The following is a 27710-nucleotide window of genomic DNA, read 5'->3' on the forward strand; positions in this document are numbered from 1 at the left end:
TGGCCCGGCGCGGAGCCCCGGGGAAGTTTTCTGCTGGGGCTTGGCTTCAGGTTTGAATCAGGTATCGGAGAGGACGGTCGCGGGGTACTGACGTCAGAGCCTCAGGGAGAAGTCGCTGGCGCTTTCCGGCTCGGCTTTTTCACTGTGTGATTTCGGGTCTGAGCCGATTTCCCTCCTCAACGCGAATGCTTTTCCTGTCCCGAACTTGTCTGCCCACTAGTCTTCCCATCGCCTTCTGTTGATTTCCGTTAAGCCCACACACAGTGAGTGCGCGTTTAACATGTGTCCTGTGTGACGCGGAACAACCAAATTCCTCCTGGTCGGACTAGAAAAGGAAATACGATCTGTATACAAGTAAACATTCCAAAAGGTAGAAAAACCTCAATAAGTGCAAAGATAATAAACTGAGCTGGGGCTGTCGTCGATGGGAAATTTTTAAAAGACATGAAGGGCGGGTGGCATTTGGAGGAGGACTTGGAAGGGCTCAAGCACTTGTCTTCACCTAGGCCCGTCTCATTTCCATCCATCTAGGTGCTTATCTACAGTTCCTCCCAAGGGAGGAGTTGTTCCTCTTCCTTTAGTGAGTTGTAACTTCTATTTTCTGTATCCCGCATCCCTCCCAGTTTTGTGTCCCAAGAGACTGCCTGCCCGTTTTCATTCTTTCCCTAACATTAAATTTCCCACACAGTAGATGTTTACTGAACATCTACTGTGTGCCATGCACAGACGCGTGGGATAGGAACACAAGCAAAACACATTCCTGAAGTTTCTCTTTCTCACTGTCTATTGACAAGGTTCATAACCTTGAGGCCTAGTAGCAAGCAACATTTAGGCTATCACTGATGTAAGGACCATTTCCCAGGAGAGGAGCTAGAGGGATCCAGGAATCAAGAAGCATGGGTATAGGGCCTTCAAGAATCAATGGAAGGTTTGAGGGTGGGACGGCTGCATGTCAACTATAGTTGATTGGACAGTACGATTGGGGATCATTAGATAAAGGGCTACTTTATTATATTTTTAGTACCTCAGTGGTGAGGAAAATGCAGGGAAATATGTGTACTTGTATGTACCGGTAAAATTGTTTTGGGGTCGTATGGGGCCCTAGGTAAATATTTTTGTGGGCCTTGCTATGTAGGTCTTTTGTTTTTAAATTGTATTACAAAATCCATGGCCCCATATGAAGAACAGTAAGGATAAATAACAGAAAAGAGGAATCTTCATACTCAATTATTTTGTAATAAATACAGCAAGGACTCCTTACAGTATTCATACAACACAAGCCCCTGTTTGGGCCCAGTAACTATATATCTGTTCTTGTCCTTTACTTTTTGAATGTGCTATTTCTAGCCACCATGAAGAGAGAGAGACAGAGAGAGAGAGAGAGAGAGAGAGAGAGAGAGAGAGAGAGAGAGAACAAAGCTGTTACTTATAATGCCACGACTCTTCTGTCTGCTTGGTCTTGGTAGCGCGTGTGGCTTTCCAGTTCCTTGTGCCATTTGATACTACGTCCCTCATGATGCTTCATCCCCTTCCCTCTGCTGGGGATTACTGACTCAGTTCATTACTGTGCTTTGCTAGTGATGGCAGGCGTTGCAGGTGTTGCCTAGAGTCCTGTGTTTGCTACTTCTCTCATCGCTGAGAAGCTACTTAGGAGAGGGAGGGTTAATTTTGGTTCACAGTGTGAAATGATACCATCCATTTTGTCAAGCAAGTCAAGAAAGCAGGCAGCTTTGTGGTGCTGGGAATGGGAGGTACATCTCAGCAGACTAGAAAACAGAGAAAGGAAAAGGCTACCACTCTGTTGAATTTCTCCTTTTCTCTCTCTCTCTCTCTTATTTAGTCTGGGACATCAACCCATGTGATAGTGACGCTCATATTCATGGGAGTATTATCCCCTTAGTCAGTCCTTTCTGGAAATACCCTCACAGACACATCCAAAGGTGTGTCTCACTTGTGTCCTCAGAGTTTCTTTTCTGTTATTTATGTGCCTGTATATGTGTGTGTGAGTGCAGATGCCTTAAGAGGCCAGAAGAGGGCATTGGATCCCCTGGAATTGGAGTTACTGGTGGTTGTGAGCCATCTGATACAGGTGCTGGGAACTGAACTCAGGGCCTCTGGAAGACCAACAAGTGGTATTAAGTGCTAAGACATCCCTCTAGCTCCTCTCTTAGTGCAATCAAGTTGGCAAATTTGATTGCCATAACAAGTAACCACAAAATGCTTCACATTCAGCTAGGGATTTTGTAGGATTAGTGTACAACAGTATAGCTTCTACTGCATTCCTAGAATGTAATTTTTTTCAGTGTTTACTGCACCCTGGCTTCCACTCACTGAAACCCATTGGTAGAGGCAGGGAGAAGATTGGTTAGGGTGGCTCTGGAAGAGAAGTCCTATTCGTGCAAGGCACGTTTGACTCTTACCTGACACAGCTTGAGTTTGACCCGGTAGCTCATGAAGTCATCACATTGATCATAAGGAACAGAGGAGATTGAATACAAAGGCCAGTTGGCCTTAGAAAGTAATAATATCAAATGGAAATAGACACGCCCACTGCTGGAGGACTGCCACCATGTGGTGTAATGCTGTAGAGGCCCAAGTTCCTGTCCTATGACACTAAAGGATGCAGTAGAAGAGATGATGTTTGAGCTACTGAATCCTTGAGTGGGTTCTGAGACAGTGCCTTGGTGCTCAGGATGGCCTCTAACTGACTGTCTTTCTGCCTCAGTCTCCTATATGCAGGGATTAAATGTGAGTCACCATGTCTGCCATAAGACACTACTTAAGTGGTTTGTTGTGTCGCAAAACAGATAGTTGACCTGAAAGAGTTTATTATCCAGTCAGGGCAATAAAGATCGGGACTTACGGAAAAACCAAAAATGCATGATAGCATATAAATCTGCTTGGGGAGTGGGGGGCTGGGAGAAGGCTTGATATGCAGCTCGGTGGTAGAGAACCTGCCTAGACTTGATATCCAGTACTACAGGGGGAGAGACACGGGCAGGGAAGAGATGTTCTTGAACCGTGACTGGAGAGGCTTTCCAGAGAGATAGGATTTCAGCAGGACCTTAAAGTGCACAGACGATGTGTGGTGATGCAGGCCACGGTATCCAGGCAAGTGGAGAGGTAAAGTAGGGAAGGTCTGTTTAGGTGATAGTCTGTGTGGTTCCCCCTTGACTAGAGCAGAGGGTTTTCTCTACCTTGTGACCTGGGATTTCTTTCTGGAGGGTTGAGCCTCAGACAGGATTGTGTGATCTTCATGCTTTCTTCCTCTGAATGTGTGGATACTCACAGTTCTAGGGCTCCAGGATTTGGAACATCACCCCATACTTAGCCTGTTTATTTCCATTTGTGGGGTAGCCAACTTAAAACACAACTACAAAAAACTATTAAGGTTGGTTGTGTATGCCTGCAGTCCCCATGACTTAGGAGGCAGTGGCAGAAGAAGCATGAGTTGTACCAGCTTGGGCTGAACAGGTTGATCCTGTTTTGAAAAAGAAAAAAAAAAGTTTTGGCCAGGCATTGGTGGAATACACCTTTAATTCCAGTACACATTCAAGAAACAGAGACAGGAAGATCTCTGTGAGTTCAAGGTTAGCTAGAGCTTCATAGTGAGATTCTGTCTCAAAAAAACAAAAATTTGATCTGCCTGTCCATTATGATGAAGATTAATTTTTACCTCTGAAACCACATGAGTTTGTGTCTCTGACTGTCTTAATCAGCCTGCACAGAATGATTCTGTTATCCCTTCAAGCCATCAACACCTCTTCCCCTCTATTTTCTACAAATCTTCAGTGTTTCTCAGAAAACTCAGATATAGTGTCACATAATGAGTCTCCAAACCACAGGACTACATCCTCCTCTTGTCACACAGAGCCCATCTCACTAGTCTCATCTCTGGCCATGCTCCCATCCCAACTGTAGTAATCTCAGCTCTCTCCCCAAGGGCCTCTGTGTCTTCTGGCTTTTGCATCTACTATTCCCTCTGCCTCAGGCCTGACCAATCCCCACTTATTCTGCAAGCTCCAATTGTGACAACACCTCCCCTGGGGAGTACCTTAGAGGCCTAAGATGCTCACTAACACTTGCTGTTTCCCTTTGTACTTTGTGCTCCCTCTTGACTCTCAGAAAAGGTGTCTCAATCCTGTGTCCACCATCCTTGGGGCAGGAGATGTGTCCTTTGTCTTTGCATAGCTCAGAGCCTCGTAACAGGCAGGTGCTCCTGGGGTGGAGATGTAGCACAGTGGTAGAATATTTGACTAGGAATTCCTAGATTCAATCCCCAGTATCACAAAACAGCCATCTTAAATAGATTTTTTTGTAACAACTCATTCTCCCAAGTATTTTTCATGGCTCTGTATTCCAGAAATCGAATTACTTGAAAACTGGCTTTTAGGTGATTAAAAATTGCCCACATCACTTGGCTCTGGCCTCTCTATCTCAGCACTTCGGAAGAATAAAACAAAGTCAACAACAAAAATCAACCCACACCAGGAGAGCTATCATCTGTGAAAAGTCTAAACTTAAAGTGGGTGCAGTGCCGGGTAAAATATGCTTCCTTTGACTTTAAACATGGCCTCTTCTCATTCTGTGCTCTCATCCCCTGCTGGGAAGCAGGACCAACGTCACCACCCTGGTTGTCTATGCAGAGACACTGAGCTGCAGAGACTTAACCTGGTGGCCCAAGCTGACTAAAGACGGAAGAGGACAAGGACCAGACTAGAGTCACATGCCACCCTCCAGGCAGCTGCTGTATCACCATCCTGCCTTATTGACTCAAAGTGCTTGTCACAGATAAACAGGACACCTCTGGATCGGGTCTGCTTTAGACAATAGCTTTCATCACCCCCCACCGAAGCCTAGGAGACATTGCCTGACCACCTCTGGGTTTGCTCTGACCCCTTGGATTGAAGCTGAGCAGACAGCAGGGTTGACAGATCTGAATTCAGGGACTGCAGTGAGCTAAGAAAAACACGCATCCTCTCCCAAACCTAGGACCCACCAGGTGGAGGAGATGTTGCCCCAGGTGCTGTGGAGGGGGAACTTGGTCTCCAAGGAAACTGCCCTCTACGAAGAGTCTTTCCCCAAATTGTCTCACGTAGCCATAACAGCCAGAAGCAAGGCAGAGAGAGAAGGGACTCGTCTAAGGAAAGCCAGTGTATTGTAAACAGGATAAAAGGCAATGGGAAGCCCCACTTACCACAGGCTAATGTGTCCCCAGGTCATCAGAGAACTGGATGCCCTACCAGCAGCCCTGAGTAAGGGAAAGAAAATTCCTGATTAACCCCCTCACCTGTGTACAGGGCCAGGGCAAAGGTCTTGCTTTTTATTTTTCTAAACGATTTCCATACTCCTTTAGCATTCAGGGGGACCATACATAGCACAGCTTCTAAGAAGAGCCCTCTCCTCACTAGAGAAATGACCTTGGGTGTCTCCTGGAGCAGGTAGCTGTCTGTATGGCGTTCTTGGAAGGAGTGCAAGTCTGAAAGAAGTAGGCTTGACTTAGACTTGGGGGACTGAATGAGAAATGACAGGGTGCTTAAGAACATTATTCTTGATGTTCTTACTAGGTCATTACTAGGGCCTGGAAAGTGTCTTAATGATAGAGTACTAGCATGCACAAGGCCCTGGTTTGATCCCTAGCACTGGTGGTGGCGGCGTGTGTGTGGGGGGCGCACTATCCATTCATTTATTACAAATCCTTACTGTTAGGATTGTTAGATACAATCGTATCTTAATAAAGAAGGAAATAAAGAGGCTCAGAGGGACTGAGTAAGAGATTCAAAATTGTTGCTGTCACAGCCTAAAGCACACTGCCTAGCACTCTAGCCGGTAGCCCGAGGAGACCAGTACAAATCACAAACTGAGATGTGTTGTGCTCCCTGCCGTCCCCACCCCGCCCCCAAGAACCAATGCTCACCCATAGCCTTGTTCATACCTTGTGAGTACAGACAGGATCTACTACTGAGCTCCAGTGTCACAGCCCTTGCTTTTTCTGCTTTTCTTTCTTTTGTGTATCTCTGAGAAGTGTAAGTAGACAGGCCATATTTTGCAGCTCCTGCTGCTTCTGTCAGCCAGTCTCCACTGGCTTAGAGCACACTTTTCTTTCCTAAGAATCATTTGTTTCCATTTTATGTGCATGGGTGTTTTTGCCTGCATGTGTGGCTGCACACCACATGCATGTCTAGTGCCCACGAAGGCCAGAAGAGGGCATCAGGTCCCCTGGACCTGAAGTTACTGGTTGTCAACCACCATGCCAGCACTGGGAACCTGCTCTTCTGCAAAATAGTAATTTCTCTTGAAATGGCTGAGCCAACCCTCCAGCCCCACCTTTGGCTCCTTGAAGGCCTAATGCTATCTGTCTTCCTCCTCTCCTGCTCCCTTCCTTCCAGATCACTGAGTCACAGACTCTGCCCTGAGTTCTACAGACACTGTAATCTCTACAGCAGGCTCCTCTGAGATCAGGGTGGGGTGTGTGGACAATCAGAAAGGGTTTCCTGTTGAGCATGAATGAGGCTTCAGGGCAAGACCCAGAGGAGGGCAAGTACATGAAAGTTAAGAATGGTCTCAGTTGGAGTGTCACAGGTGGTATAGGCATAGGAACCCTGCTTGCCTCTCCCTGGTGCTAGTCTGCTTAGATTTCAACATGGTGCTTTCAGGGGACGCTGCATGGCTGCAGAGGTCCAGAGCTAATGTCCTAGCAGACCCAAGGTGCTCTAAAACTCCTGCTTCTGAGGTGACCCCTTTTCAACACCCACAGAGACAGTCTGTGCCCCCCCCAAAAAAAAACACTCAACCCCAAACAAGGCAGCTGCAAGCCGTGGCTGTGCTGGCCATGAGTGAAGTCCTCCTTCTCCCCTGCCCCAGTCCCTGCTGTCCCTCTAGGAGACAAGCTGCACTAATGGTGATAATCTCGCAACTTTGAAGGAAGTACCCTGGACCCCGAGGCATGAGGCCCGAAAGAAACCCTCTGAGGAGAGGGCCAGACGGCAGCCATCCCTCAGAGGCCTCCTCCTTGCTGCAGGCCATGGGGCCAACATGTCCCAACACTGTCAGGCTTCCTTGCACAAGCCAGACCTCACAGAGTGAGGGGGACACATGAGGAGGGGGACACAAAGCTCGACAGGAGGATCTGGACTCATCCATCAAGAACCGTCAAACAGCAGGGCCGCAGCCTGCTGGAACGCTTGCCTTCTTAAAGGAGCCTTCTGCGGCTCACCCACCCCCTGCACCTCAGCCTCCTGGAATCAAGCACATTCCACTAAGGGGGGATTAGAGGGTCGGCAACCCGGACTGGCCCCCAGCCTGCTCTCCCACAGAGCTAGGACCAAACATCCCTACCCCCCCCACACACCCTCAAATGGAGCTGTGGTTAGGGAGCCCAGGGCAAAATAGAAATTGATGGGGCTTTCTGTCTGCCCCTGTGTTAAAGAAAATAGCATACTTTTGAAAGGTAATCTTTATTACCTTTTTTTGTTGTTGTTGAAATCAGGGAAGCTGGATTCTACTGAGGGTCTTCAAAACCTTGTTTATGCCAAGAGCTGGGGATGGAGAACAGGAAGATGCCCTTACAGGGGAATAGAGGACAGAGGACCAGCTGGGGCGTCCTTTCCTCCCAGCCCAGCACCTGCCAGTCTTCCTGAAGTTTGTGGGCAGCCAGCCATGGGCACATGAATACATTTCTGTTTCATATGCTGTTTCACCATCCCTGACTTCAGTTACACATAGACAGCCACGGCCACCAAATATTAAATGGAATTTTCTAGAGATACTTTATGCTTCAATTTGCCTTTATTATAGTATATCTTATAGTTGCTCTACTCTGCTTTTGGTTATTGATGTTCATCTCTTCATAGGCTGATTTTATAAATTAAACTTCACTTGACCTCAGCCAAAAGGCAGTTATAAATTGAACTTTATGAATAGGGCAAATACAGCATATGCATGTTTTGGTACTCTGTTTCAGGCTTCCATGGAGAACCCTCCCTGCCAGGTGGGCCAAGAGGAGCCTTGATGGAGAGTATGCCATCCTGAGAACAGTGGGACCAAGGCTGACACTTGCTCACTGACATCAGAAGGGTCTTGGGTGCAAATCCTGTCTCAGCCTACTGCTGCCAGTTGACCTTGACAGGCTACTTGGATTATCTGGATCACCCTCAGTTGGCAAGGGTCTATAGTACATTCCTGTACATTCTAGTACATTTCAAGGCCACCTTGCCTTGCCACCGGAGAGACCTGGTTTGGACCGGTAGTTGTTGGGGTATCCTTAAGCAAATCTCATGACTACTCTTAAAGATTGGTTTTTATTTTGTATTTATATGTGTGTGCAGTAGAGGGTTGGGATCCCCTGGAGCTGGAGTTACAGGGAGTTGTAAGCTATCCAACATGGGTTCAGAGAACTGAGATTGGTTCCTCTGGAAGAATAGCAATTGCTTTTAACCGAAAAGCCATTTCTTCAGCCCCTGAATGACTAAGCTCAAGGAATTTTTTTCCTTCCTTTCTTTCCTTCTTCCTTCCTTCCTTTCTTCTTTCCTTTTCTCTTTCTTGTGTGTGTGTGTGTCCTGAATAAAAACAAGTATTTGACGGTACTCATCTTAATACAAGGTTGATTAGACTATGAGATGGAATTCATTACTCTGCCTCCAGGCTCCCTTCTTTATTGCTCCATTTCTCTTGGAAGTTTCACAGTAAGAGCCCCAGTGGTCCTCAGTGCAATGGAGCTGGGCCATAGTTACAGGCTGGTCTCCAGGGAGGACCCTGTGATGGCTTGGCACACCCATGACACTCAAGCACTGCTTTTGGAGGTGAGGCTGCATGGTTACCTAGAGCATCCATGCTAGCTTCTGTGCATGCAAACCTGGACCTCTCCACTTCCTGGATAGATGACCTCAGACAAGCTGCTTAACCTCGGTGTGTGTGCTTCAGTCTCCTCATCTGTACACTGGACTCAATGATTGCACCTTCATGAGAGGGCTGTCAAGAGGTTTATTGTCATTCATACATGACAATGATAGATACCACAGATGCTCATTATCCTGGCAGGCCTTTTGCCTACCCTGTCCTGTTAGGGCAAGGAAGTCCTTGCTGATCCTGTGTCTGTGTTCTTACAGGAGAGGCAAAGGAGCCAAACTCCAGAAGGGGCCAGTATGAAGAAGGTCTTTTGCTCAGCCTCTGGGCCTGATCTCCTACCCCACCCATTAGCCCTGGGCCCATGCCAGGCGCAGACTGGCCCTCTCAGAAGTGGGGGCTGGGCTGGGTGAGCAGCACTGCTCAGGAAGGGGACGACAGGCAGGGAAGGATTTTTAACGCCCAGTGGCAGCACAAAGGTGGCACAGGAGGAGCTTCCTCTGCAGGAGGAAGGGAGAAGGTCGGGACCCACATCCGGCCCCGCCTGTTCCTCCTCGAATCTGTGGAAAGATGGCCTGGCTGCTCCAGTCTCTGCTGGGCGGGGCTTTCCTTTACACTAGGGCAGGTCCCTTGGAAGACCCTTGTGGACAGGCTGAGGCATACACTCACAGGCTCAGATCCTATCCTCCCTCGTGCTAGCACGCACACGCAAACACACGGACACAGCTCAGGGGCTGCAGGATAAAGCAATTGATTAATGACTTGGCTGAACCAGGCTGCAGAACTTCACTATCTGGGGGCACAGGGCTGCTGGAATGATGCTTAACTGCCAGTGTTCACTGTCTGAGAGTCAAGGTCCAGGCTCACTCTCTCTTTGTGCTTGACATGTGTGAAATCACCCTGCAGGACAATGCTGTGACTTCTAGGTGTTGTCCAACCTTGCTGGGATCAGTTACTCCAAGCGCTATCTTCACAGGGGACCTCTGGATTCTGTAACACAGTCTTGCTAAAAAGTCAAGCCCATTCCTCTAAGGCAAATGAGGTATCCCTCTTTTATCCTATATAGAGGCAGGTTTGGTACAGTGTAGAACTATTCTAGATCTTTTATGGTGGTGTTGGGCAGCATCTGCTTTGTGTGTCAGGAAGAGAAGGTTCATGGAAAGGGTCTTCAAGGCAACAGGCAATCTTATCATCAAACAGGAGGCAGAGTTCTGCAGGAGACCCAGGGCAAGGGTACTCTCTATGAGATCTTTGCTAGGATTCAGTTTTTCCTAGCAAATCCAAGTGGGAGCATTCTTACATTCACGTGAAAGCTTCAGGCATTGAGTTGGGAACTAAATGCCCTCCAGTTCACTCCAACTTTGCTCAGATATATAGTGAGAACCTGAAGAGCAGATGATAGAACTAAGTTGCTGTGAGAGCTGATGAGTTCTATCCACTCGTCCATCCATCCATCCATCCATCCATCCATATATGCATTCATCCACCAACACACACACACACACACACACACACACACACACACACACACACACCCATCCACCCCAACCCATCCAACTATTCAGCCTCTCACCTACCCTCCCATCCATCCACCCACCCACACCCATCCATCTATCCACCCCATCTACATATTCATCCACCCACCCATCCATCCATACATCCATCATCCACCCAGTCATCCATCCATCCCTCAAGTACTCACAGACAACCTGGCCTGTTGTTGAGTGCTGGAGATCCAAAGAGAAGAGACCTATAGTCTTTACTTTCCAATGGTTTCCCAGAGATAGACAGTATTGCTTAGGATGCAATGCCTGAGATGGCCTAAAAATAAGAAAAACATCCTTCTATCTTTTTTGCCTGACTAGCTCCTAGTCATACATAGTGCTATGTCATGATGTTGAGATGGCTGCCTCACATTTGGAGACTGTATGCCAATGCTGTAAATAGCCAGTAGTTTCTTCATGTGACCCCCTTGGGAGAAGAGGCTTTCTCACAGTCCCCTGTAGGTCCTCCATTAGCTGGCATGCTCCAACTACCCATACTTAAATCCATTTCCTTGAAAGAAAAGGGGATGGCCACACCTGACCTGAGTGAGTAGTTAGGCATGTGGTCAAAACTGGGATTTTTTTTTATCAAGAGCAGGAACTACCTATTGGATTGGCAACTCATGGTGTCTGTTGGCATCCAGACACAAGATTGATGTGTTTTGTGTTTCTTCCCTTCCCCAGAAGCAGCACGGCTAATACGTCCCTCACTTTCTGGGCCTCCTACTTTTCATGTTTGTTTTTTTGTCCTGGAAGGTCTGCTTGGCCACAAACAGAGTGTTTGTTGTTAAAACTTGGCCAAGTGAAAACTTCCTGCTATCACATTTTCACACACATACACACACACACACACACACACACACACACACACACACACTACACTTCTCTCCCTTCGATTTCCACTGCATTACTAGGAACCCTAGGGAAGTTGCACTGGACCCTCCCACCACAGATCTCCAGATCTACTCCACACAGTATTGGTCAGAGCAGGAGTCTGAGAATCTTTCTTCCTAGATAAATTACAACAGAGACCAGGTTTGACCTCAGCATGGGCAAACAACACCCAAGCTCCTATGCTCCTGTCCTTGCCTTCCCAGGTACAGAGGCTTACAGCTGGACACACAGAAGGAACAAAAGGACCTGTGGGAAGTGACTCAGCCTCACTCAAATGCTTCTGCATGCAGAGCCACCACTATTGGTCACACCCCTTAGGATTCTGGGAGCAGCTTCTTTCTTGTAAGACATCTAGGAACGCCCCATGCTGCACCAGAGCCAGACTTAAGCCCTTGGTGCCGAGCTGCTGGCTCTGTGTAACAGGCCTGATCGCACCCTGTTCACTTCCCCAGCTGACCCGGCCCCTGCCCCACTGCCTGCTTGTGGTGTAAGTGGGCTGGCCTTATACAGAACCCTCTACTTCACCCCTTCCTCTTGTCTTATCTCAGGCTTGTTTTATAAGTCCTTCTTTGAGCCCTGGAGTTATCCTTCCACTTTTATTTTATTTCTTTCATTGCATCATGCCTGATCAGAAAATACATTGTTACAAGCTCCTTCCCCAAGAATGCAAGCCCATTGAGATTTTGGACTGATCTCCCCCTGGGTAGATCTCAGGGTCAAGAGGACAGAGTTTGGTTTGTAGATTGTGTTCAGTTATAAATAAGTTAGTGAATTTCTAGTCCAGGCCACTTTGCTAGTATGAATTAGGAAGAAGGATTATATAGAAAGTGCCCGATGGAGAGTAACTTTGAGGTCATCTTCTCACCCCGAGAAGCCAAACGGCAGGAGAAGCAGAAACTGATGACCTTGTAGCTACTTCTTCCTCTTCTCCACCCTGTTCTCTAAGGTGATAGGGCTTCCAGGAGCTTGGGAAGCAGAGGAGGATGGGAAGCGGCTGTGAAATCATCACCCTGCTACATTATAATCATGCCAAACAGTAGTGCTACTTGAACACTGTTTGTGTACCAGATACTGAGCTGTGTGGGCGACTTTACAGATGAGGATGCAGTCTCTCCTGGGGGTTAAGTAACGGTCCCTGCCTTAGCAGGATGTAGCCAAGACTGTACACTCATACTCTCATAGGAAAGCAATGCCTTTTAACCATCTCTTTAGACTACTCCTTACCCCAGTGTAGGGTTACTGCAAGAAATAAATGCACTAAGAGTCTACCCACCAAACAGCTAACACACAGGCACACTCGCGCACTCATGGGTGCGCGCGCGCGCGCGCACACACACACACACACACACACACACACACACACACACACACACACACACACACACACGTCACTCTTGAAATACACAATTCAGTCATTTGCAGTATCTCCAGAGAACTCCCCAATCACCGCCACAATCTACGTCATCACCTCTTCAAAACCCCCATAGTTATTCGAAACCCTTCATTCCTTCCTTCCCAAATCCTGGGCAGCCACATATCTATTTTCCGTCTCTATGGGAATTGTGGATGCTGGTGAGTTTGTAGCATTAAGGACTGGCCCTATGATGTCAGTTACCTGGCACAGGGCAGACACTGGAGCTGAACATGAGAGGGGGGAGGAGGCTGACTTGTCTCTGGGCTCCTAGCTGACGTGAGTTTTCCTGGACCTACAGCTGATTCAGCTCTGCTCATGCGTCTTTGAAGCCTGTGGACCTCCTCCCTTCTACACCAAGCAGCTATGGGTACTCTGTAGTCTCCTCAAGAACTTGTTTGGGAGTTGTCTGGAGCATTTTACTTGAAACTTCAAAGCCAAGTGAGGCCAAGAGTTTGGGTCCAAGGCATCCCTAGCCAAGGACCCTGCCCTCACCCAATTCCTGAGCTATGTAGGATCTGACAGGGGTGGTCAGGCCAATGTTGTATGTCTGTTTTTCCATATACTTGCAAATGGGTCCTGAAATCTAGGAAGAATAAGGAACAGTGCGTGTCCAGGGCTGCTTTGCATTGGGCAGGATGTTAGAAGCATCACCAGGTCTGAGGGTCGAGTGGCAGAGACGGAATAGAAACCCATAACCTGAACCCACCTAAAGGAAGAGAACCAACTCCATTAAGTTGTCCTCTGACCTCCACACACGGGCTGGAGCACTCATGCATCATAAGCTCACACTACACACATGGGCGTGGGGAAGAGAGAAGAGAAATGTTGTTGTTGTTTTCAAGACAGGGTTTCTCTGTGTATCTTTGTAGACCAGACTGGCCTCAAACTACTGCCTGCCTCTGCCTCCCAAGTGCTGGGATTAAAGGTGTGTGCCACCCCCACTGAGGCTGAGACAAGAGAAATTTAAATGATAATAAGAATTGGGCATGATGGCAAGTGCCTTCAAAGTCATCACTTGAGAAGCAGAGCCAGGCAGAGCTTTGAGTTCAAGCCAGCCTGGTCTACATTCAAGTTCCAGAGTAGCCAGGTCTACATAGTAAGACCCTGTCCAAGAAGGAGGAGGAGAAGGAGGAGGAGGAAGAGGAGGAGGAGGAGGGGGAGGAGGAGGGGGAGGAGGGGGAGGAGGAGGAGAAGGAGCTATCTAGGAAAATCACAACCTTTCTGAACAGCTACAATACAAATACAGAGTCCTGTTAAGGGAATCAAGCACACCATCCAAGAGCATTGCCAGGCCAGGTTCTTACTGCAACATCCAAGATGGACACAGGTGTGACCATCTCTACCTCATGGCCATAGTCCAGAGAGGTTCCATTTCTTATAATATCCTATTTGCTTGTGGTTAGTCCATCTAGTCAGCCTGCAACTGGTGGATCCCGGGGCAGTACCTAGCGTCTGGCTGAATTCTTTGGAAGCACTTTGTAAGGCATAGACTGTGGGTAGAAGTTAGTTATTACAAGTCGTTGATGGGCTGGGGAGCAGGGTATCCCAGTCAGCAGCCTCTGAATTGACCGATGGCTGAACCCAGTCTGGGCGCCCTGCCCTGGGAGCAGGGCGGTGCCTGGAGATGGATGGCCCCATGTCCTCTCGGCCTGGTCCTGCGGAAGCCTAAGGCCACCTTCCAGTAGTTCAGCACTATGATACAGGCAGGGGTTGCTACAACGGAGGTAGGATCCAGCAGGTCCAGGCAGGTCTATCGTGCTGAGGCCCAGTGCTCCTGGTGGCTGGGACGTCCCAGAGAAGGCAGGCAAGCATGTCCTGAGCCCAGGCCCCTGCCCGGGAGGCCCCGCTAATGACCCCGTGCATTCCGGACTGCATGGCCCGGGAATTGGCTGAGGGCAGAGCCATTAGCTGGAATCCTCCCAATGCTCACACATCTGAGTGGAGGGGGGGGGCGAAAGGGAAAAGTTGAAAAAGAGCTAATTATCGCTTTTATCAGAGCGGTGGGTTGATGGGTCCTGCCCGAGGGCAGCTGGAGCTGCATTAAAGATTAAACACCAGGTGAGGGGGGAAGCAAGGCTGTCATTCCACAGGAGGGAGGCCAGTAGGCTGCCCCATGGAGACCTGGTGGCTTTCGGCAGCCTTAGATCTGTCAGCCGAGCCCTCTGTCCCAGCGCCCACCACCTCCACATTCCATCAGGGGACCCCCACGGCGCTCAGTGCTTCCGCCACTGTGAGAAGGGCAGCTGAAGTCCATGTCTGCTCCCTCAAGGGATGCAGGGTCGGGGCAAGCCTAATTACCCAATTGGTAGGTTTCCTGGCACTTGTCTTGGGGGACTTAATGACTCCTGCACATCATCTAGTGACCTCGTGTGTCAAACCTACATCAGAATTGTATGGGGCCTGAAAAGGACCCGTGAACAGGTGGTCTGACCTTCCTTGTTATTACAGAGAGAAGTGCCCTGGATCGAAGAGTAGGGACTTAGTCCCGTGAGGCTGAGTCACTTCAGGGTAGGGCTGCATCTTCATACAGCCCTTCAGTGAACTAAGGTGATAGATTTAGAGTGGTCAAGGCCAGGGGACGCTGTTATACCATTACAACCCAGGGTTGTTTGTGAACACTGGGCTGGCTCTCAGGAAGTGAATGTTAGTTGTGTGGATGAGCTTGGTGGTTAAGAGAGCAGGGCAAACATTCTCTACCTTCTGAGGACTTACGCACTGGCCATAATGAATGATGGCCATGTGATGCCTCCTTCAGTCCCAGCACTCGGGGAGTAAAGGGAGGAAGTATCTCTGTGAATTTGAGGCCAGCCTTGTCTACATAGCAAGTTCCAGGCTAGCCAAATCAACAGGTGAGACTCTGTTTCATTTTTTAAAAATGAAACCAAAACGAAACAATAACAACAAAAGAACGGATGAGGGTGGGTATTATTTTAAACTTTCAATGTGGAGGTGGACACTGGGCTGACCACGGAAGGGTAACATCAGGCTGATGGCTGTGATAGCCCAGCTGGGTTAGTCTTCATTGTGTACTTGGTGAAGATGTCCACCAAGGGCTGGGGGTGTAGTTCTGTTGGTAGAGGGCTCACCTACCATAACAAAGCTCTGGATTTGCTGCTTGGCTTCACATAGAACTGGGAGTAGTGGTGCTTGCTTATAATCCCAGCATCTAAGAGGTGGAAGCAGAGACTAAGAAGTTCAAGGTCACCCATGCTAAATAGAGAGTTCAAGGCGAGAGAGAGAGAGAGAGAGAGAGAGAGAGAGAGAGAGAGAGAGAGAGATCAAGACATTTCTACATCTACAGAGGCACTTAACGTTGATTCTTCCTGGGAACCCAAGTCCTGCCTGGCCAACCCAGCTCTTCTGAAAGATCTGCTGTAACCCAGGAGGTTGGATCAGGCTCCAATTGATGTTGTCTTGCTGACCATCAGGCCAACCTCTCTCGAAGCCTCTGGAAGAAGCCTGGGCTTTTGCACCAGTTGATGATTTGGGGCTTCCAACCTCAGGCCAGAACTTAAAAAGAAAAAAATTAGTTCATTCTTTGCGAATTTCCTACATATATCTATCCCCACACACCCTCTCTTCATCTTCCTCTGGCTACCCTGGGGTTTTCTTCTCCACCCATTTCTCTCCTAGCTTCATGTTCTCTTCTTTACAAAACAAAGGAAATAAACAAAAACCAAAAGCCCCACCACTAATTAGTACTGCCCATATGTGCATGGGTGTGAGACTGTCCACTAGAGCATGAGACACTTACCAGGGGCCACACCCTCAAATAAGAAGGATTCTTCCTTCCCCAGCAGCTACTGGTTGTCAATAGCTCCTCAGAAAGGAGGAGCTTTGGGAGCTCTTTCCCCACCTATGCTGGACATTTGGCTGGCTAGATCTTGTGCAGGTAGCCACAGCTGCTGTGAATTCACAAGTATAGTAGTGTGTCAAGATAGCATTTCACAGCATTTCTGCCGTTGTTTGGCTTTTACATTCTTTCCAAACTCTTACCTGAGGCCATTGGGTGACAATGATGTCCCACTTAAGGCTACTCGGTCGCTTATTCTTCGAACTTTGACCAGTTATGGGTTTCTGACTGACTGTTGCACACTGCAAAATAAAAGCTTCTCTGTCCCAGGTTGAGGAAAGCCCAACTCTATGGGTATAAACATAAATATTTAGAAGGCAGTTTGATAACATCCTCAAGTCAGAACTTGGTGGATTTTCACTTCTCCCTATGGCGAGACCTCACTGATGACTTGTAGATAAATACCTACCAAGGACAGGAGGATCCTGGCCTTCCCTACCTGCTCACATATACTGTCCCATAGGCAGATACCCGCAGCCCATGCTGATCTGAGGTAGCCCAGGACAAACCATAACGAACAAGTCTGAGTAAGAACACAGAGAAAAAGGAACAGGGGTACCATCCACATGGATGGTCAGGGATGTCACCCAGCATGATGCAGATGTCTACGAAAGCAGGTGCCAGAGTCCTGGGCTGCAAACTAGCTTTTGTGGTCCCCACAGAGCCCTCAGGGCGCCGGTAATTAGCCTTTTAATTTCTCATAGGAGGACTTGGTTACATACATTCCCCTACTATATTGTGAATACCAAGAACAGTTTTGCTTACCCCTAAGTCCCCAGCATCTGTCCTGGCATATTGAGGGGCAGAATAACTGATTGAAGGTTAAAAGGGGAGGAGAAAAGAAGAAATAGGAAGGAAGGAAGGAAGGAAGGAAGGAAGGGGTTTGGCCTAATTTTCATTGGGACTTTTGATCCCCTACATATTGTATATTTGCTTTTTGAATACCTACCCCAAGCAGGGGGAGGAGAGAGGGGGCTTTGAAAAGGATTAGGGAAAAGAGGACAAGGAAAAGGAAGGAAGGAAGGGAGGGAGAGGAGGGAGGGAGGGAGGGAGGGAGGGAGGGAGGAAGGGAGGGAGGGAGGAAGCAAGGCACCTTTCAAGAAATTGAGGCTGATGATAGGCAGTCTGGTGGGAGAGAGATGAGGAGCCCTTCTCTCTGGCTCTCCTATGGCTGAGTCCAAAAAGTTTATCAGCAAGAATCAGGTGGAAAAGGGGCATCAGGACCATCAAAGGACAGAGGAGCAAAGATGACACAAGGAGGAGGTACGGCATTGGCTGAACAGTGACAGAGGTGGTCAGGTGGACACTGGTTGAAAAGGTAGAGATGCAAGTGGGACAGACACTTGGTGTGCTCATGTGACACCCTTCCACATCCAGTTGAGAGGGGACTTTGAAACCTCCTGATGGAAACTTCAGTAGAACAGGTTTATTTGGTTTGCAGCCGAACTCTGGGTTCTCTGAAGTCCCTGCAGAGAGGACTCCTCCGGATCAGAGCACAGAGAAAGACTACCACTTGTGATAAGGGTTAGACTCTGCCTTTCCAAAGATGTTTCTGGATGCATGGCCATCAGGGTGGGTGGCAGGGGACACATCTCAAGGCAGGTAATTTCTTTGTTCTCGGTACACGGAAACTGTCAGTCTCTGAATTGAATGGATCACTTGAGATGAGAGAGATTTGAGAGTCCTCAAGGCTGTACCCACTTCCCTGTCTAGCTGTGACTTTGGGCAGGGTGTTGCGTTTTTCTGTGTCACATTTCCTAACCTGTAAAAATGGTGATGGCAGATCCATCTCAGAGCCAGAAAGAATTCAACAAAAGGAGGTATATAGACATACACGCAGATAAAACACTCATTCACATACATTTTAAAAACATGCTTTTTAAACCAGGCAGTGGCGCACACCTTTAATCCCAGCACTGGGGAGGCAGAGGCAGGAAGATCTCTATGAGTTTAAGGCCAGGCTGGTCTACATACACACAGAGGAACTCGTGTCAGAACATTTTAAAAAGCGGAGGCCCAGGCCTCGTCACAGTGGTGGGCCCACAGGATGGAGACTCACAGGAGTGTTTGCTGTCATGATAGCTTGTCTTCCTCTGGTCCTCACGTTTGATGCCCTCGTTACTCCTCTTCCACCTTTGTCTCTTCCTCTGAGGTTACTTAGAGAAACTAAGGCTAGCAAAAACTGTGTTTCTATACATGTTCATGTACACATATGTCTATATGCACACGGAGGCCAGAGTGCAATCTCTTCCATTCCTCAGTTAACATGTGTCTTTTTATCTGTTTGTTTCTGAGAGAGAGTCTATCTAATTCAGATAGATGGGTGAGAAGCAAGTCCTGGGAGCCTCCTATATCTACCTCCCCAACACTGGAATTACAAGCTTGTGCCACTGTGCCTGGCTTCTCATGTGGTTTCTAGGAATCAGCATTAGATTCTCATACTTACACAGCAAGTAAGTACTTTGCCAACTGATCTGTTCTCCCTAGATCCCGTGGCAAGATTCTTGAAGCTTGGTCCTGAGGAAGGCAGACTTGTGGCAGTCTTTAAGGACTCACTGGGGGGGACATTGTCCACAAGAGATGTCACATCTGTGTCTTCAAGAAATAGCCTCAGCTCAGGAATTGGCTTTACCAAGAGTCTCTCTAAGGCAGAATTTCACAACCTGTGACTCCTCGCAGACTGAAAGCTCCGAACATAGTCCCAAGTAGGGCACTGCCTGGGACTCTGGGCAATAATGCTGCAGTCCCAGGGGCTCTCACTCCCTGTGGTCAGCCTCAGTTGTTGTTGGCCTTCTGTGGAGGGTCTGTTCCCCTTCTCCCCCAGGACAGCCCATGCTTGCATTGGCAATCCCACCATTGCCATGGTTTTCAAACTGCGGGTCACAACCCCTTTGCCGACCCTCTAGCTCTAAAAATATTTACATTACGGTTCATAACAGTAGCAAAACTACAGTTATAGAGTAAAAGCAAAAAAAAAATTATGGTTGGAGGTCACTGCAACTGTATTAAAGGGTCACAGCTTTAGGAAGGTTGGGGGCCTCTACACTAGGGGAACTCACAGATCTGCATTCTTCCTCTCGGATCACCCTCCAGCTGGGCAGCCCCTGCTCCTTGTGGAGCTCTTTAGGCAAAGATAGGAAACCACAAAAATGTTAAGCTGAGATGAAGGAACGTAATGGGCTCTAATCTGAACTGACAGCGGCATTATTAGCCAGTAAAAGGCCGCAGGAGCAGCAGGGATAGGCAGGGAGGGAGGGGGAGAGAGATGGAGAAGGGATGAGGGGACAAAGAGACACAACTGCTTGAGGATGAGGCAAAGCCTCAGGGCGTGGAAATGCAGGCAGGGCTGCGGCTACTACATTTGGCGATCCCAGCGATGATGGAAATAATAGCAGCTTAGATGCTTGGCTAGCGAAGACCATGTGTCTGGCTCTGTTTGAAGCCATTGCACTGGCAGAGGCATTTGCATGATGTAGGTGCTAGTATTCACTTCCATGTTTTATAAATGGCAGAGAAATCAAGACAGAGGGACCCAACAATAAAGAATGACGACTCAGGTGTCAAGGCTGTGCGATGGCTGCTCACACACAGTCAAAAACAAAGGTCCCTCTTGGGACTCCAGGAAATGCACTCTTGTGTGTGTGTGTGTGTGTGTGTGTGTGTGTGTGTGTGTGTGTGTGTAGTGTGTGTGTGTGTGTGTAGTGTGTGCACATGCTTGTGTGGGAAGTCACTGTCAATATCTTTCTTTTCAATCTCTCTCCACCTTATTTTCAACAGAGTCTCTCACTGAACTTGGAGCACATCCATTCAGCTGGAAGTGGCTGAATGGTTACATCCAGGGATCCATGTCTCTCCTGTGCCCAGCACTGGAGTTACAGGCATCCGCCCTGCCCAGCTCTCACATGAGGGCTGTGGAACTGAACTCCAATCTTCCTGCACATACCAGGGTCTTTTTCTGACTGAGCCATTTCCCCAACCCCAAGCAGTGCACTCATTCAGAACCAAGCCGGGCTGAAGGGAGGGCTAGATGGAGCCCCTGCCCCAGGTTCTACAAGGAAAGACAAGATGCTCTTCCAAGCCACAGCTAAGTATGGCTCCTGGGGTCAGGAACATAGGGGTCAGAGGTCTCAATTAACCTTTTGGAAGACAGAGGTCAGAAGTCTCATTTAGTCATTTAGGGATCAGAATTCCATTTAACCACCAGGATCTAGAGGCCATGGTCACTGATAGTTGGCTGACTCCTGAAGGCTAGGATGCAATTGTACGTTAAGACATGACATCCACTTGATTCCGAGAAGGGAGTGTACATGTTTGTCAGCCCTTCCTGCTGCACAAATGTGGTCACAGACTAGAGATAGTGATCCAAGAGAGGAAGGGACCCTACTCTGTAAAGAGTGGCACTCTCCCACCCTTCACACTTCTTGATGCCCAGCGATGATGCAAATAAGAGCATCTGAGATGCTTGGCTCCAGAGGATCATGTGCCTGGCTCTGTTTGAAGTCATTGCACTCGCAGATGCAATTTGTATGATGTAGGTGTTAGTATTCACTCCCATGTTTTATAAATGGCAGAGAAATCAAGACAGAGGGCCCCAACAGTACCTCCTAACCATCTGGCTGGCTTCTTCCTGACCTCTCAAAACTGCGGGACTTTAAGCCCAGGGCCCTGGTTAACTCTTGTGGTGCTTAGCTCTCTACTGGGACAAGAGGAATGCTTCTCTTCCTGCCGTAGGGAACACTCCATGAGGGATCTGTTTAGAAGCTGGGAAAGCCAAAGCCTGAGCGTGTGAGCTCATGACGATCCCTTCACTTTTACATGCCGTGGTTTCCTTATCTGTAAAGTGGGGGTAGTGATTGTAGTATGGTGCTCCCAGTAGGTGATTGACAGAATTAGCCCATGGAAAGCATTTTTGCGCAGCACCAAGAGGCTTTCCTCTACTCAGAAGCTGATTTTCATGGCTACTTGTCCGGCCTGCAGCAGCATGGTTCTGCTCCTAGCTGGCATGGGGAGGTTTCTTGGTCTAAGACGGGAGATGAGCAATCACATGACTAAGGCTTTGGTCTCTTGTTTGATGGACCACTGTTTTAGATGGATCAGGAGCTTCCCTGACAAGGACACCCTGACCTCCTCTGTGCCTCCATGAGCCGAGGGGTACTTGGGTGGGAAGTGTCCATGCTACATGGTGATGGGAGATCCTGGCACCACAAATATATCAGTGCAATTGAACCCACAGCGTTTGGGCCCCCTCCAACTCCCCCCTACCCCGCACTGCCGATGACAGGAGCTGTAACTGGGAAATAATGACAGCACGGCCGCACATGAAGTACATTCTCTGTGCTGACACTTTCTAGGAACACTCTAATCCCCTCGTGACTCCGAAAGGTTGGTTTTTATGACCCAATGCCATGATCTCCCGAAGCCTCCCTTTCTCCCTCCCTCTACAGCTCCCTATCAAGCCAGTAGCTCCTACTGCTTCAGGCAGCACTTGGGCCTTTGAACCCCTGGGAACCTATTCTGACAGCCCTAGGCCAAGCCTGCACCCCACTTACCCACCAGTGTTCCCCTCTTTTCTCCCTTTGTTATAATTCGTCATTCATATCTCTAACCCCAGAACTCAGGAGGCTGAGTTAGAAAGATCATGAGATAAAACAACTCCTCAAACTTCATCTTAATTTATTTTATTTTATGGTATGTAATACATTCACATAGTTTGTGATTCAAACGCAATGACAAGGAACACAGAGAAAGCCGGGGATCTGCCTACCTCTTCCCCAGCCAGAGCTCTGTTGCCCCAGGTGGCAGGCTGTCAGTTTGAATACTTGTTTATTGTCTCTGTCCTTCACGAGAAGGAATTGTGCCCGTACCATTAACAGCTTCATCCCTCATACCAAGGACACAATAAACACACCGTGTGTGCCAACTTTCCATCCATTTATTCATCCACCCATCTGAGAGACCCATGTAGAAAAATATTGAGGCTAGGGACTATAGAGCATCCCTGTAAACCTAGCTTCAGCTGTCACACAGATTCAAGGCTGGCCTGGACTACATGAGATGTGGGAGGGATCCGAGGCTCTGTGAAAGTAACTTACCTGCTTCACTCTGTCTAACTTCCAAGTCTATGCTCCCTGGGGACTGCTTATCTGACCATTAAACCTACCAGCTGGGTGTGGTGGAGCATACCTTTAGTCCTAGCACTCAGGAGGCAAAGGCAGGCAGATCCCTGAGTTTAAGGCCAGCCTGGTCTACAGAGTGAGCTCCAGGACAGCCAGAGCTGTTACACAGAGAAACCACATCCACCCCCCACCCCCCAAAAAAACCCAAAACCAAAAACCACAAAAAAAGAAAGGAAGAAAGAAAGAAAGAAAAGAACCTTCTTCTGGGACATTTGATCATCCTCTGCGAACTGGACTCTGATTTCATTTTTTTCTTTTTTAAATTAATTTATTTTCATTTCATGTGCACTCATTTGCCTCCATTTCACCTGAAACTGGAGTTACAGGCAGTTGTGAGCCTCCATGTGGGTGCTGGAAGTTGAACCCGGGTCCTCTGGAAGATTAGTCTATGTCCTTAACCACAGAACCATCTCTCCAGCCCCTCTGATTTCATTTTTCAAGAGTGACTTTAAATTGGGAGCATTCACAGTACCCTTCGTTAATTACTGTAATGTAAGAGTCATGTGTCAAGAAGTAGACAATCAAGTCACCAAAGGCGTCTGGGCCCTCCAGTCACATCCCATTTCAGCAGCACCCCAACATGGCACTAACGATGCCATTGCTGCAGCCAAGCACCCTCAGGGCCTCCCTTTCCTGCTATCTAGTGTTCTATGGATCTGTGATGTCTTCTCTAGCTTAACCCCTTCCTGGCCAGGTCAGTGTGTCTGGAGACACAGCGGCCGAAGCTGGGGATTAACACTAAGGCTCAATAACAATTTGGGTAGGCATTGGGATGAAGGTAACCTCTTCCTATAGTCTCCAGATTAGCTCTGTCCCAGGCCATGTAGTAAGTACACCTTCCTGTGGGTCCTCTGGAGGACTGCAGGGAGTGGCAGCAAGGAGCCGATAGTCGTAGAGAGGCTGATAACCTGAGAAGATGCCTTCACCTATGTGCCAGCCCTGCCAGGGCCCAGCAAGCTATTTTCCACAGCGCCACCCACACCCCAGTGTGGGAACTCCAGGCTCACGCTTTGGCCTGGCCTTGCTCCTGGTACTGGAAAAGGAGGCAAGAGGGAGCAAAGGGAAGGAAAGGGAGGAGAGAGAAGGGCAGGGAACATGGGCAGTGAGGAGCCAGCATGTCAGGCCGGGACAGGGTGTCAGCTACAACAGGAAATCTGCTTGGCCTGGATCCTGCTGAGGGAGAAATGGGGGTGGGAGGCCAGGATGGAGACGATCACACACCTTCCTTCACCCATGCATTTGTCTTTCCAGTCATTCACCCATTGCAACAAAGAATGTCAATCAGAGAGACAAATTCTAATTGAGACACATGCCAAACGCTAAGGAAATATAAAAGAGGGAGCAATATAAACGATAGGCTGCAGACAGGCAGAGGTGGCACACGCCTTTAATCCCAGCACTCGGGAGGCAGAGGCAGGTGGATCTCTGTGAGTTTGAGGCCAGCCTGGTCTCCAGAGTGAGTTCCAGGACAGTCAGGGCTACACAGAGAAACCTTATCTCTAAAAACCAAAATAAATAAATAAACTTTAAAAATAAAGTAAAAGATAGGCTTCAGCTCTGGGGAAATGGAGACAGAAGGCTTCCTGGAGCTCATTGGCCAGCCAGTCCAGTGGAATCAGCGAGATCCAGGTCCTACTGTAAGAGACCCTGCCTCAAAAAATGAGGTGTGGGTCTCCACGTGCAAGCGGATACCTGTGCACGCACATCCAAACACATATATGAAAATGGAAAAAAAAAACAAAATGGAGGACAACTGAGGAAGACATGATGTGATGCATCATCACGCATGTGCATATTCATGACACATGTACACATGCACAAAAACAAATGATAATAATAATTTTTTAAAAGATGAGCTGCAGAAATGGGGACTGTCATAGAAGTAGGTAGATTTCACTGGAGATACTTAAGCCTAGACATGAATGGAATACAGAAGCAGGTGGCCTCTGTGCTCCTCTAGTTTCCTCTTTTCTTTTGTTTTTGTTTGTTTGTTTGTTTTTGATTTTGTGTTTTGTTTTGTTTGAGATAGAGTTTCTCTGTGTAGCCCTGGGTGTCCTAGAACTCACTTTTTAGACCAGGCTGGCCTCGAACTCACAGAGATCCGCCTGCCTCTGCCTCCCGAGTACTGGGATTAAAGGCGTGCGCCACCACTGCCTGGCCGCCTTGTAACAGTCTTGCTGGGTGACTCAGGCGAATGACCGGAGACCAGTTTTCTCAGCCTCAAGGTAGGGATGGTACCAATTTGGAGGGTTACCACACCATGCAAACACGATGACGCACCAGCACCAGCGAGGAACCTTGCGAGGTGCTTGGCATCTGTGCAGAGCATGCGCAAAGTCACTTCCTGTTGCTGCTACCAGCAGCAGTAGCCAAGGCAGCCGCTTCACCTGCAGAACTACAGGCCTCTTGTCTTCCAGCTGGAGAGACGAGCCAAGCGGAGGCCGTTCCCCAGCGTCCCCCATCCCCGGCCCCCCTGGTCCTTGGAGAAACATGAGAAGCTGAGCTTGAGGATCTTATGTATGCCCCCCACTTAATCCTTCCTGAACTTGGGGTGGGGGTGGGGTGGGGGCGGCACCACTGCCACACCTGCCCTGCTCTGACAGTCCCGCCTCTGGGCAGAGAAAGCAATTTCAGAAATGACATGTTGCCAACAAGCAGAAATCAGTTTGTGAATTAAAATGTGTCGGCGTCAGGTGACCTCAGGCTCAGCGGGCTGGCTGCATGGCTGCATGAAGACAGCTGAGATTAGAGGCTGTCAGCCATGGGAGGGGCTGCTGAGGAAGGGTGGTGAGACCTGGGGCTACCGTTACTCTCCAGGGCCTTTGCTGCCCGGGACTTGTTCAGACAGTGAGGCAGGAATCCCAACACTGGGCAGATCTGCCATGCATCTGACTAGCCCTTACCTCTCAACTAGCCACTCTTTAGAGTGAAAGCTAGTGTGTGTATGGGGATCTTGCTTCCTTTCCCTGTGCCAGCTCCAGCATAAACACACTAAGGGCCTGAGAAAGTTGGAGAGGAACATGGGCCTCATAGCCCCTGGGCGCTTAGGAAGGATGAGGGGTGGGGGGAATAAGACACCTATGAGGTAGCCAGCCTAGACTCTGCAAGTATGCAGAGGAGAGAGAAGAGCCCTGCAAGGGTGGAGGAAGGTGCTATCAACCATGTTGAGTGCTTGCAGATCCCCGGTGCCCTTTCTGGTGCTCCAGGCCTTGGCTCAACAATCTCTGCATTCCTAAGGCAGAGATGGCAAGTCTCTGTTCTTCATTGTGGGACCTTGCAAAGGCATGGAACCTGTCTCCAACAGGCATGTCCTATCTGATGGCTGCATACACACCAGAATAACTGTCTATCAATATTTCCCCCAGCTGGATATGGAACATGTGGGGAGATTGTTCTGTGCAACTTCGGGACTCTGGGGAGTAGAAAACTTGACCTTGGGACATCTCCGTAGCTCTAAGATTTGAGGTCACCATGGTGATGCTCCAAAAATTGTAAACCATGGCAAAGGCTGGCAAGGGCAGGGTTCTTGGGGACAGTGAGGATGGACACCAACATGGGGGATGGGCTGATTGAGAGCAAGCCTCGATCATAGGTTCAAGGGCATCCTGGATGTTTCCCCTATCTCCTGCACCTGTTATTGGAATCCCCTTGAGAATTCTCCTTGTCCTGTCCAGTCGCCTGAGAATCTTAGAAGATTCCAAAGGGAATGGGCCCAACACCAGGCCCTAGAGAGCCCTAAATCTTGCCTCTGACAGCTCAATCAACAAATATGTGAGGCTCCCCAGACCTCAGTTTTTAAAATCCATATAATAGGAGTGATGGTTTTACCCCACAGGGTGACTGTGAAGATGAAGAAGACTGTCACATGAGAAGGGGAGAATGAACAACTCTTCTATAGAAAACATCAACTAAGGGCTGTGGAGGTGACTAGGCAAGCATGAAGACCTGAGTTTAATACCCAGAACTCACATTTAAAATGCCGGGGACTTGTGTGCTTGCCACCCCAGTGCTGGAAGGTCTCTGGTGACTTGGTGAGTAGCCAGCCTGGCTTACTTGGTGAGACCCAGTCTGAAAAACAACTCCTGAGGAATGACATTTGAGGTTGTCCTCAGGTCTCCAAATGCAAATGCTTGTGCACACTTGAGCACATTTCATAAAAAATGTTATTGAGGGCTGGCAAGATGGCTCAGTGGAATCAAACCTGAGTTTGATTCCTGAGACCCACATAGAGGAAGGAAAGAACCACCCTCTGCAAGTGGTCCTCTAGCTAACACATATATCCACCACACTACACACAGATAAATATGTGTAACCTTAATAATTTATTCTTTTTTATATGTATGCATATGTGCTTGCTTGTCTGTTTGTGCCCTATATGCATGCCAGTGCCCCTAGAGGCCAGAGATGTTGGATCCCCTGGAGCTGGAGTTATAGGCTATTGTGAACTCTTCTATGTGGCTGCTGGGAACCAAACCCAGGTCCTCTGTAAAAGCAAGTGCTCTTAATCACTAAGCTGTCCCTCCATCCACAATAATGTAATTTTTGAGAAATGTTACAAGGCAACCAAAGAGTTCCACAGTCTTGATCTGCCTCTTCACAGAGGAGTTGTGAACTTCAAAGGGAAAACAGTGGCTTCTTGCATGGGAGCTCTGGCAGAAACCACATAGTCAAGCGACGAGAGTGAACATTGCCAACCATGGATCTGCTTGTGGTCACTAACAACACACCACCCACACAGCTTCATGGAAAAAGTTAGCCTGAATCATGTTTCAGGAGACAATCACAAACCTTAGTTGGGAGACTGAGACATGCAGCTTGAGTGTCGATACATAGAAGAATTATCAGTGTCACTGGGAAGCAGGCAGGGAATGCATTCTAGAGTACAGGGCTGCAGAAACACCACTCTCAGTGCAATGCCTGACTCGTGAGTGTACCCAGGAATGGGAAAACAGTGTCATAAAGGACGTTTGAGGTCCAACTAAAAA

The 27710-nt window shown here is 48.5% G+C and overlaps 1 long non-coding RNA gene across 1 annotated transcript; it reads left to right on the forward strand.

Annotated features, from left to right (window-relative positions):
• Positions 1-42: 42 nt before the first annotated feature.
• Positions 43-7880, forward strand: LOC118239221. Its single transcript, XR_004770906.1, has 2 exons — positions 43-370; positions 7490-7880. It is a non-coding gene; the product is annotated as an uncharacterized LOC118239221 (long non-coding RNA).
• Positions 7881-27710: the final 19830 nt, after the last annotated feature.

This window comes from Cricetulus griseus, chromosome 7, assembly GCF_003668045.3.
Source record: "Cricetulus griseus strain 17A/GY chromosome 7, alternate assembly CriGri-PICRH-1.0, whole genome shotgun sequence".
Lineage (NCBI taxonomy): Eukaryota > Metazoa > Chordata > Mammalia > Rodentia > Cricetidae > Cricetulus > Cricetulus griseus.